General features: G+C 50.6%; 1 pseudogene; it reads left to right on the plus strand.

Moving 5' to 3' along the window:
* The first annotated feature begins 11,722 nt into the window (after positions 1 to 11,722).
* LOC101840120 lies at positions 11,723 to 11,977 on the plus strand (annotated as a pseudogene).
* Positions 11,978 to 12,553: the final 576 nt, after the last annotated feature.

Consider the following 12,553-nt stretch of genomic DNA (forward strand, 5'->3'; position numbering starts at 1 on the left):
GCAGACTGCTGGACTGTGTAGCACAGCTGGACAGACTGCTGGACTGTAGTAGGGCTGGACAGACTGAGCCAGCTCTCATCTCTGACTCCAATATTTCTTATCTGCAGGCACAAACTTGAACGAGTTACGTCCCCCTTTAGAACTGCCTTCTCTTCTGTAATTTCATTTTTGTCATTGGCTTTTTCAGGCAAGCTTTTGTTAATTGACTAGGCTGACCTTGAGCACACTATGTAGTACTAGCCTTGAACTTGCCTTCTTTCTGTCTCAACTTGAGCACTGATATTTTGGGCCTATGACTATGGATTGTCCTTTCTCTTCTGTATAATTCCATATAGCCCGGCTCCCAGAGCCACTCTGGGGCTCATAATGTGCACATAATGGAAGCCCTCTACAAGCTGTGAAGCACACGCACCAGTATGGGACAGGAAGATGCTAAGGAGATGCTGAGGGAGTCTGGTACACACACGGCTGGTCCTGCCAACTCCACGGGCCTCTGTGATCTGGCAAGGCTGACTGAGGCACTGTGCCCCTGGTGGGCAGGAAGTGAGGACCGGTGGAAAGTGAGGCAGAATGTGCCGTCTGACCCTTGCGGGGGAGTGGCCTAGAGGCATGGGGACTCACAGTCTTTCCAGGCAGATCTACAGGCATGTGCCATCGGCCCAGCATGATCTGCCTCTGCCCTGCTGCCTGGCTCACTGCAGGTCCTCTGGAAACAGCCCCAAGCAGTCTACTTGCAGTGAGCAAGAGTGTCAATTCTCAGGATGGATGTAGACAAGACTCCCTATCTGGTGTGTTCTCCCAAACAGGTGGCTGGGCCTCCAGGATTCAACCGCATTTCCATTATTCCTCCCACAGAGAGTGCCTAAGTCCCAGAATTTCCCTACCAAGTCCCCTTTCCTAAACAACAGTAAGTGTGCCCCACCCCACTGGACATCCAGACCCCAAACTTAACTTCCAGGAGACTGATTTCTGGTGGGAGGGATTGGAGCTGGGGTTCAGGCAGCTAGATGTGTGGCTGCCTTACCCTTGCCTTAGTTTCTCCACCTGCAAGACAACAATCATGAGTGTCCAAGCCCTCTGGCACCCAAGATCAACGAGCTGACATTGGTGTGGAGATCTGGCTCAATGAGAAAGTCTGTTGTTGCCAGTGACCCCACCCTGGGAAAAACAGAAATGTCTGAGGCCACAGGGGCCTGTGACTCCACATGGGAGCCATATACGCTTCTTTTAGTCCTTTGAAAGAACTGGAGATAGTTCAAGAATCCCCCTGCCCGGAGGTGCTCTGGCTGTGGGTGGGGGGAGTGGTGGTGGCAGGGAAGCATGGTGTCTTAAAGCTTCTTGTGCCGGACGCTCTAGGTCCTGGGACATCTCAGCTGTGCTGAAAGCCAGCCAAGCCTCTTGAAAGAAGCCGGCACGGTCAGAGGCAGCTGGCTCTGCGGTGAGTCCAAGGTAGACCACAGGCGGGGCCGCGGCAGCGAGTGAGGCCTGCCGCCCAGGGCCAGAGCATGCAGAAGAGGCAGCATCAGAGGGAAGCTGGTAATGCCAGCTCTCAGTCTCCAGAACCGAACCTCAGTGCCCTTCCTGTGTCTCTGATGCTGAGCATTCCAAGAGGACAGGAAGTGGTTATTTCAAAGGCTGGGCTAGCTGTTTGGCAAATGGGTCAGAGTCAGAGGCCCCAGCACCCCGAAGCACCTGGAGAAAGCCTTGTCCGTTTCTTTCTTCGCCACATCCTTTCTTCACTGGCCTGTCTGACACAAACAAACACATCTCAAAGCCAAGGAGGAGAGAACTCGAGGTTTAGGTGGGTGAGGGATGTGGGTGGGGTCTGGTGGAGTCTCCGGGAGCAAAAGACCAACCACACTGGTGGATAGAACCCCTCCCTTCTGCCACTGTCCCGTGCCTCATCTGTTTCTGCCTCTCCAGCACCCAGGCAAGGATTCTTACTCCCACTCCACAGACAAAGAAACAGAGAGACAGAAAGATGACCACACCACAATCTGCAGCTGGCTTTCACTGGGCACGTACGATTTGCCAAGCAAGACAAGGTATCTGACTTCCGTACTTTGTGAGAACCGTGAGAGGGAGGTCCAGTGATAGCCTCATTCTGCAGGCGTGGCGTGGAGGTGCACAGAGGTCAAAGACAGTTTGGTCGGACATCAGACTCCATACTTGTAGTAATGACTGCTTGGCAGGACAGTGACGGGTCAGCCTGTATCTTCTGACTCCAAGTTCACGGCCTTTTCCTGCCACCTTTCTGCCTGTATTGCTACCCTAAGGCTGTCTGCTCCTCTAGTAGGAAGGACATCCCATCACTAAGAGGCGGCCCAGCCCAGCCCAAACTATAGGTTCATTCAGTAGAGTGATATAGAGGTGAGGGAGGGGCAAGGTTGGGGTGGAGGGAGGCAATGAACCCAGGAAGGTTGCTAAGCAACCCACCCAACAGTTTTTTAGATCCTGCCTTTTCTTTCTATTCTCAAGCCATCTCTTCTTGGTTCTCTAATTTTTTCTTTTCCTTTTTGGAGACATCGTCTATTCGTATGCTGCAGGCTGGCCTCCCTGAGGATGCCTTTGGCCTTCCACTCCTCCTACATCACCTTCTGGTTGCGGAGAATCTGGACATGCAACCACCTGCCTAGGTTACATGGTGCTGAGTGTCATGTCCAGGGCTTTGCACACGCTAAGCAAACACTACCAACGGAGGTACCTTCCCAGGCCCCCACTCCACAGCTCGTCACCCTGTGCTCGATGCCAAGCAGTATACACAGTGGATGAGGCAGATACCTTGCCCACCCTGATGGCGCTGACTCCAGTGGTCGGCACAGCCAGGCTTCCCAGCGCTCAGACGCGTCTCATCTGTGTCTCTCCTAACTCTTCCCAACCGCATGACATGCCACCTCACCCAAAGCACAGTCGCTGTATTCCCAGAGGAATGTCACCCCTCCTGCCGGGCTCCTGTGACCAGTGAGGAGTGGCTGTCAAGCTCCTAGGCAGTCACATTGGTCTGGTGTGCATTTCAGCTGCATGCTGGGAAATGGGAACGAATGAGAGCATTCTGGACCACTTGGTTGTGAACAGCCAGGATTGTGTCTGACTCTGGCATCATTCAGTCACCAAGTGTGTCCTGAGCCTTCACTATGTGACATAGAGAGTTCCAGCAATGAGTTTGCAGCAGTGAACCAAACAGGGTCAGAGCCTGGCCTGCGTGAGATTTAGGGAGCAACAACGGGGTATCTAAGTCAGTGACCATCTTGATATCCAGACTCCTGATGCTCAGAGCCTTGGGAGGTGCCTGATGACTGTGTACCCACAGGCCAAATGCTTATCTAAACCAAGTGAGCTCCTGAAGGCCCCCTTCCCCTGCACCGTGAGGGTTTCAAAGAACCGGAAGGAGATTGTGTTGGAATTAATCTTCCCTGCCTTGGGAACCCAGGGCCACTGAGGTGCCAGCCTGAGGCTTGGATTAACTAAAATAAACTACACTTTAGAATCACTGAAATGATTCAACTTCAGGAAACACCAGGCCCAGGGACAGCAATAACAAAAATAATCAGGACAAACATTTACACAGCACACACTGTGAGCCAGCCCCACGAAGAGCCCGGGGCTCCCAGCAGATGACCAGGCCACATCGGAAGGAAGGGGAGGCTAGCAGGGGTGACCCTGACCAGAGCTGCCCCCTGGGATCGCCATTGTTCACTCAAGCTCTGCTGTCCCCTGAACTACAGCAAGCTGTTGGGCCGGTGCCTTTGAAATTCCCAGGAATTTAATGGCAGAAAGGACAGGTCTTTGAAACAAAGAGAAAAATCTGACTCCCTGAACAGAAAAACTGTGCTCGGGGAGGAATTTCCTAGAGACTTCTGAGGTACCTTTACACCCTGAACAAAAGCTGGAAACATGATTATAAAGCACCTAATATATACCTGGCACTGTGCTCGGCCTCTCTTTAGACCGATGCTGTTTCAACACAGAGCTGTGTCTGGGCGTGGTATAGACGCTGGCAGCCCCTATACAGCTGTCCCACCTGGCAGAATATTTAATGCTTTAATTCCACTTGTGAACCTGTGTCTCTGAGCATCCTCATCCCCACCGCCACTGCCTGTCTCCTGTGATCCACACTGCACAGTTGGGAGTCCACAGACCCAAGGCTCAGCCGGACCCAACTGGCCAACACCTTCTCATTGCTCTGAACAACCCCTCGTCTGGTCCCTTCAGGGCTACCAGGCATGTGGGCACTCATCCAGCAGCCCTGAGACCTCAGATTCTCTCTTCCAGTTTCCCCAATGCTGCTGTGTCTAGGCCTCCTCCCCTGCTGGCCACTGCCCTGCTAACCCCTTGTCTCCTCATGGTCTGAGTGTTGCCTCCGCTGGGGCTTCTGTCTTTCCTTCTGTCCCACTCACACCCCTGGATCTCTCTCTCCAGCCTTGACTTCTAGCCTGAGCTGGCCCAGCGCCACGGCCTGCTGGACGCTCCCCCTAAAGTCCTGTGTCACCTCAAACCCAAGGGTTCCCCAAATAGCTGAGGCCAGCCTCATCCCTAGGCCTCTCCCCCTGCAGTTCCTCCCCTCTCCTCCTCCTGTCCCCATCTCTCGTTCATACATACACATGTGCATTTATGCCATAAACACCACAGAATGTCAGCTACATGCCATGTAGAGTGCTGGGCAAAGTCCTGGTTCCCTGGCCTGGTGTCACGGCCCATTGCTTCCCTTTTACTCCAAGAAGCTGGCCTGACAGGGATGAGCTCAGAATGGTGGTGCTGTTGGCTCTCTCTGCTGTCACCTTATCAGCCAGGTACATGAGCACACAAACTCCTGGACACACACACAGAGACACTTAGACAAATGTAAACACTCATGGTGACGTTGACAATCCTGCATGTGGATCTGCCTGTCAGCTCCAGAAAACAAAACAGACACTGGTTACATTGCCTTCTAAATTATACTTTTCTTTGGCATAAGGATGCCCCATATGAAACTCTAGACATACCTACTGTTAGGTCTCAAACCTGGGACAAATGGCTGAGATGCCTATTTAACATATCAAAGACACTGCCAGCAGGTTCTCCCAGCATCCCTCGGTCCATGCCTGTTACAGGTCCCTCCTGGTTGGCATAACCCGCCCCCTACACTAAACATCTCCAGCCTAGGGGTTGGGTGCCCTTCCCTATATAATCCAGCCATTTTGCCTACCTGGTCTTCTTCGTCTGTTCTCCTTTGGACCTTTCCCCTCCCTTCTCACTCCCACCTCTCCTCACATGGCTCAGCTCAGTCTGGTCACGCCCACTCTGGACTCTCCCAGATGCCCCTGCCTCTGGCTATGCTTTCCCACGTATCTACAAGAAGCTGTCTCTTCCACCTTACCTTTTCATTTCTGCTTTTCATCTGTTGCCAAAACCCAGGGCCAGTCATATCCTTTCTTTTATTTCTTTTTTTAGCCCACTTACACCAAAAAGCAGATCACTATTCAATTAAAATTCAAATATGATTGAGCAACCTGTAATTTATCTGGTGATCTTATAACAGGAAAGGCTAAGCAAGCATAGATCCGCATAGAAAATCTTACAACTTACAGCTTGTACACATTACACCCTCACACAAGCAGTTCACATGTGAATATATACCTCACAATACATACCTCATTCTGCACACTAATGGGAATCTCATGGCCAAATTGGGGTAGGCTATGATACTGGTCAACTACTGGGAGTTACCTGGGGGAATGTTTGTCCATGGATAAAGGTCTCATCAACCCAAACTTCTGGCCATGTAGCTCCTCAAATGCATGCCCAAAGTCATCCCTATGAGCCCTATGAGAGCCAGACTCAGCGAGCTCCACGTCCTGGCTGGCAGGGAGGACGGCAGGGAGAGCAGCCTCTGGGGCCTAAGCCTCTTCTTCTCTCTTGAGTTTTCACAGATTTCCAGAGCAGAGTTCAGTGCCCTTGAACTCACTTTCCAAACAGGATCTCTTTGTCCAAATCTGGTCACCCTGGGACAAAGGAAAAGCTACCACATTTGATGCCAGGAAGAAATAGGTTCGAAACCCTGGCTTTGATATTTGCATGCTGTGTCCTTGGACAATTAGCATCTCTGAACAACACGGATGATCTGTTAATAGCTGTGGGGTGTAGGGAGAACTAAGTAAGAAAAGGTATGTGCAAGATGGTCTTAGAGTCTGTCTTAATGAGACAGGTTATTATACTGAGATGGGATCTAGCTCAGTCTACAAAGTCCTTGCCTTGCAAGAATGAGGACCTAAGTTTGATCCTCAGATGCCACATAAAAAAGCCAGTGCGGTAGCCTATAATCCCACATTGTAGAGGCAGAGACAAGAGGATCCTTTAGGCTTAATGGATAGCTGATGTAGTCTAGTTGGTGATCTCCCAGCCAATGGGAGAGCCTGTTCAAAGAAGGTGACCGCATGCCTGGGAATGACATCTGAATGCCTGGAAATGACATGCGTGTACACATGTGCACGTGTACACACACACACACACACACACACACACACACACACACACACACCACTCTGTTATTATAGTTTTATGGCAAATAACCAGTATTTTCATAATTACCAGTCCACATTAAAAATCAAATATTCATTGCAATTGGATTCAGAGGTGTAGTGGCCTCTCAGGCTGGAATTGAAAAGCAAAGAGAATGAGGTGGAAAACCATTGGAACGATCAACTGTAATCAATTAAATATAGCAGCCATGGGACTGGAGTGATGGCCCAGCAGTGAAGGCTGCGAGCTTCTCCTGCAGAGAACCCTGTTCAGTTCCTAGAACCCAAGTCACCGCCTCACAGCTGCCTGCAATCCCAGCTGCCGGGGAGCTGCCACCCTCTTCCGGCTTCCAAGGGCACATACCTACACAGAGACACAAAACTAAAGACAAAAAAATCTTAAAAATAAATAAGACGCTTGAAATCTTTTAAAAGCTAAAGAAGGAAAATTAAATGTTTGAAATCCAAAGCAAAACAAAAATCCTCTTTAAATATAGCAGTCACCCCTGAAGTAGATTTGGTGCTAACCTGCGCACACATAAGGCATAGCGACAAATGTTCAAAGCTCTCTCAAACCGTTTAGATCCACACATTGTGAAGCATGCCCCTGGCACCCTGGCGGCTGGGGCCCACTGAAGCAGACTGCAGGGAGAGGCAAGGAGTCGCTCCATGCAAATGTCAGGGCATCTTCTGTTTTCAGCCATCTGGGAAACTCTTGTTGGTGAACGTCAGGGTGGAAGATTCCAAAGTTCTATTTGCCGCAGTGTTTCCTCCGTTCTCATCGAGATATTGAGCCTTGCAGCTGAGGCCGGCACTGCTCATGTGCGTTTCTGTCTGTTCTCCACCTGAGCATTGGGTCTCTGCTTGGGCCAAGGGAATGGGCAGGTGCAGTGGAGTGTGGCTGTGTAACTCATCTTCATCTGCCCCTCTGCAGGAGTGAGGCCAACATTCTAGAAGGTGAAGGTGAGCACTGAGTTCCTAAAGAAGGCCCGGATGGATGGAGACCTGGCAATCAGCTAGGATGAAAATAAACTGGATAAGAGGCTCACACTGAGGAGTCCTTAGTGCTGCAAACCCCAGCCCATCCCAACAAGCTTACACAGGCTAATAGGTTGTAAAGTCTTTCTGAAAGTGGCTTTTCGTCTTAGAAGGAAAGCAAAGTTCTGAAAGCCAGCTGGCCAGCCAGAGGCGCCTGATGCAACTTTGCTGTAATCACACCCTGCATTATCGGCTTCCAAACAGACTCTGCAGTCACTTAGCAAGTCCAACTGCATACTGTCGAGCTGAGTAGCTAAAACTTTGTAGATACAGGGATCTACTCGGGGAAAACAGGAAAGAAATGTACCTGGAAGTGTAGCCAACAGCAGAGATTAGCTCATGGATCATTGAAGGCCTTTATGGAAAAGGAGGGATTCTTGGTAACAAAGGCTTTGGGCCAGGAGGCTGGACAGAGGAAACCAATGTTTATGCTGTCTACTGCAGCCAGATACTGGGCTACATGCACTGAAAATGCAATCTGTCTTTCTCACTGAAGCACAGTCAAGTAGAATCTGAGGCTCACAGAGGTCAAATAAGTTGTCCATGGGATATAGCAATCCCATGGTCCTGATCTTACAACATTGCTCTCCTTGGAGCGGTGAGGAGGCTAAATACTGGCTGTTTCTGCCACAGGCACAGCCTCGGTTTAACACGACAACAAGGTGTCATTGGGTTCCAGTAGATCAAACCCAAGGGAAAGAGCTGAGGCGGAATAAGGGTCTGCCCTCATGCAGGGTGGCCTTGCTTCTGACTTCCTGTTCTAGACCAAAGGGTCTGAGGCCCGTTGGGAACGTCCTTGTCCCAGCATTCCAGGCCCAGATGTAGACAGCTGTGTGATCTCTTCAGCTTGTGTGTGAATCATGCTGGGACAAGGGAGCCTCTTCTTTGTCCAGTTCCATGTCCCCAAATCCCAATGTGGGGAAAGTGCCTTAATCTCCCCGAACACAAGAGGCTATCTGGATGACTGGCCCACAGGAGGTGGGGGCACCCCCACTGACATCCTGGAAGAGCCAGGTCTAGAACAAAGAAGAAATTCAGGGCAGAGGAGATAGTTTTTTTTTCCTCTATCTCTGGCAAGGCTCCTGCAAGCCATCTGGTGGAGGGGCTATTATTCAGACCTCTGGATCAAGCCCTGTTTGTTTTGTGGGAGTTTGCAGCTGATGGTGTTGATCAAATTCCCTGTAGTCCCTTGTGCTTGCTGGCCCTTTCCATAGGCGGACCTGGGCAGCCTGGTGACCTCTGAGCTCAGTTCACAGGGTCCCTTGTGAGAGCCAGCTACTTTCTGCTGCCATCAAGAGGCTGAACTCTTTCCCTCTGGACACCTGAGTCAGCCCACCAGATGCTCCAACTGACGTCACCTGGAGCGAACAAATGGACACGAGGAAGACCACAAAGTGTCCAAAGTGAGGACAATTCCAGTGACCTTTGTGTGACGGCTCTGAGAAGGCCAGGCCAACCCTCTGTGGAGTTCTCTGCTGTGCAGAGCCTACAGAGGGGATCGAGTGGGTTAAGATGCCACTTGGTTCCCTCCATCATGTGACAACCAAGTCTCCATCCACTGCTTTGGAGACCAAGGGATCACGGCCTTATATCAAACTGTCCTGTGCACACCCAGGAATAGCTACATACAACCACACACACACAGACACACACATGCAAACATACACAGACACACACACACACGCACAAACACACATAGACACACACACACACATGCAAACACACACACAGACATATACGCAAACACACACACAGACACAGACACAGACATACACACAGAGAGACATTTGCTGAAGACATTTGCTGAAACTCTGTTTGCTGTGGAGGAAAGGGAAAAACAGGCAGGCATCCACAGGGGAGCAGAGTGTACTATTTGATCCATTCTGAGACGGGAAACTCTGGAGCAGACAAATGCAAGACATGGAGCTCCCCATATCCACAAGGAGAAGGCTTAAGAGCAAAATGAGCAGGAAGGAGAAAAGCCAAGTTGCGAAAAGATATGAACCTGGTGGGTCTTGATATAGCAATTAAAATCCAGGCAATGCCACATGTGGGCTATGGAGGTAGCATGGGCAGAAAGCCCTATGTGGGGATAGCTCAGGCTGACTCTACCATAAATGGTCACTCTGGGGAGAAAGGATTCACAGATGCACAGGAATTCAGCTGAAATCGTGGCGTCCTATTTCTGTAGAAAACAGAGAGAATCAGGGCCTGGTGTGCAAGCCCGTAGTCCCGGGTACTTGGGAGACTGAGACAGGAGGATGGCAAGTTCAAAGTCCATCTGGAATATAGTGAGTTCAAGGCCATTCTGGAAAACTCTATGGGAACTTGTCTCAAAATGAAAGAGGCTCAGATGATAAAGTGCACAATGGCTCATGAGGACAGACACTCAGGTTCCCAACAGCCACGTAAGAGCCAGGCCTGGTGTATACACATCTATGACCTCAGTGCTGAGGTGGGGAGGGCAGACAGTAGACCCCTGTTTCGGCCAATGGACAGGCAGGAGGTAGCTAAGCAGGGAGTACAGGTGGGGCTGCCAGAATCGGAGAATGCTGGGAAGAGGACTCAGAGCGTGAGTTGCCAGGGAGGTGCCATGTAGCCACCAAAGGAGTAACATGCTGGAGCATTACGGGGAAGTCACAGCCTTGTGGTAATACATAGTTTAATAGAAATGGGTTAATAATTAAGAGAGAGTTAGTCAATAAGAAGCCTGAGCTACTGGACAAAGAGTTTATAATCAATATAAGCCTCTGTGTGTTCATTTGGAACTAAATGGCTGTGGGACAGAAAGTCTGTCTACAGAAATGCTGAGCTCTAAGTTCAAGGAGGGACCCTGTCTTGAAATAAGATGAAGAGTGATTGACAGTTTAGATTGATCCCTGGGCCCCTACACACACACACACGCATACACACACACACACACACACACACACACACACACGCACACAGACGTGAGCATATCTGTACACACAAACACATCATCCTCCACCCCACACCCATGATAAGCTCATTTTTTATTTGCTTATAAAAGGCCTGTGAAGGAGCTGGAAAGATGACTCAGTGGGTAAGAGCACTTGTTGCTTTTCCAGAGGACCCAAGTTTGGTTGCTAACTAGCATGCACACTTGGGGCTCTCAACCACCTGTAACTACAGCTCCAAGGGATTTAACACCATCTTCTGAGTTCCAGGGGTACCTGCACACACACACACACAAACACACACACACACACACACATTTTAAAGGTGTGTCTGTGTCTACAGTGCAGTAGAAGAGCATTTGCCTAACAATAATGTGGCCCTAGGTTTCATCCCCCAAACTCCTGTCCTACAAGAAGACTGACACCGGAAGTGCATCTTGTGAATTGGGATATCACTGACCCAGAATGGTGGACATTTGGGTGACTCTGGCACTGTTTGCCATGGTTTACTCTCTGAAGTATTTTACAACTTAAAAAATTACTGACAGTGTCGATCTGGTGGCCTGGAGCAGAGGAAGGCCTAGTGGGGACAGAGAAGCAGAGGACCATGTGCGATGCTCAGCAGATAAGGTTAACACAGCTCTAAACCTGTTTTGATGCCTGTCCTTTCTCTCTTTGCAGCCTCAGGTGTCTCCCTGGAATCCCAGCTTCTCTGGGAGCCTTCCCCTCTCCAAATGTTCTGAGTTCTCTTCGCTCTCATCTCCCATATCTATTTACAGCCCTGGTCACTCCAGGGTCATCCCATACCAGGATGCTCACACTTGGCTGAACATGGGTCTCCCCTGTCCAGTGAAACATCATGTCCTTGTGTGGCAGAAACTGTCCCTGTACTTCTGGTCAGTCTCCAGGTAAGTCTGTGTGACTAACTGTATGACCTGGGGCCTCACATCATGCCAGGTCGGGGTCTTGTATCATACACCAGGCCCCTGGAAGGAGCTTTATTATAAGTACATGGATGAATGAAGTCCCAGGAGACTTGAGGAAATTCAGGGAAGCAATGTGGCAGCCTGAGATGAAGCTCAGCGTTGCCATTCACAAGCAGAAACCTTGGAACCCTAGGCAGGTGGACCCCGCTGTATAAGGAGCATAGCTGGATCTTTCTCCTGCGCATGCATGAGTGGAGGTTCCTTGTGGTGGCAGCGTCTCTCCCTCTTGAGCACCGAGAGCAGAAGCTCCTGATCTGGAAGCCTAGTGCAGAGCAGAAAGATGAGAGACTGGTACGCCATCCACAGGCAGCTGGGGCACCTGCAGTCCCAAAACATCTGCACAGGCCACGCCCACACCACCAAGTGGGAGTGGCTTGGAACCAGGACCAGAACTCCTCTTGCTCCAACAAGGGTCACTTCAACCTTCTCAACTACTTCGCTATTGCTGACAATGGGAGACGGAGAAGACACTGGAAGCCCGAGAAGATACTGGAAGCCCAGCAGGCCTCCTGCAGACAAGCTGGAGGAGAACTGAGTCGAGCGCCTCCGGGTCTTCCCCGTCCACCAGCAATGAGCAGATCTTCCTTGCTCCTGCTTCTAGATCATTCTGCGTGGGGTGTCTCACCTGACCTGCTTACCCGAGGAGGGTTCCAAACAAGTCATCGAGAGACTGCCCAAAGCCCTGGAAAGTGCAGAAGGAGCAGTTCCAGAGTCGCCGGGTGAGGAAGATGAAGCCTGGAAGTGAGGGCACATTCTGAGTCTGTTGTTCAGCAGCTGATTGTCGTTCTTGCCTTTTAAAATAAAACTAAGCAGATCTCTGTGAGGTGGAGGCCAGCCTGGTCTACTGAGAGAGTTCCAGGACAGCCAGGGTTACACAGAGAAACCCTGTCTCAAAAAAATAAATAAAGCTTAGGATTTATCCTTAAAAAAGGAAGGAAGGAGGGAGGCAGGGAGAGAGGCAGGGAGGCAGGGAGACAGGGACGGAAGATGGATGGGAGGAGGGAAGCTGAATGACAGCCCAGAAGTAAGCCAGTGAGCCGTGCTCCCCTTGGTCTCTGCTTCAGTTCCTGACTCCAGGTTCCTGTCTTGAGCTCTGCCCGAGCTGCCCTTG

The sequence above is a fragment of the Mesocricetus auratus genome, unplaced genomic scaffold (assembly GCF_017639785.1).
Source record: "Mesocricetus auratus isolate SY011 unplaced genomic scaffold, BCM_Maur_2.0 Super-Scaffold_6730, whole genome shotgun sequence".
Taxonomy (NCBI): domain Eukaryota; kingdom Metazoa; phylum Chordata; class Mammalia; order Rodentia; family Cricetidae; genus Mesocricetus; species Mesocricetus auratus.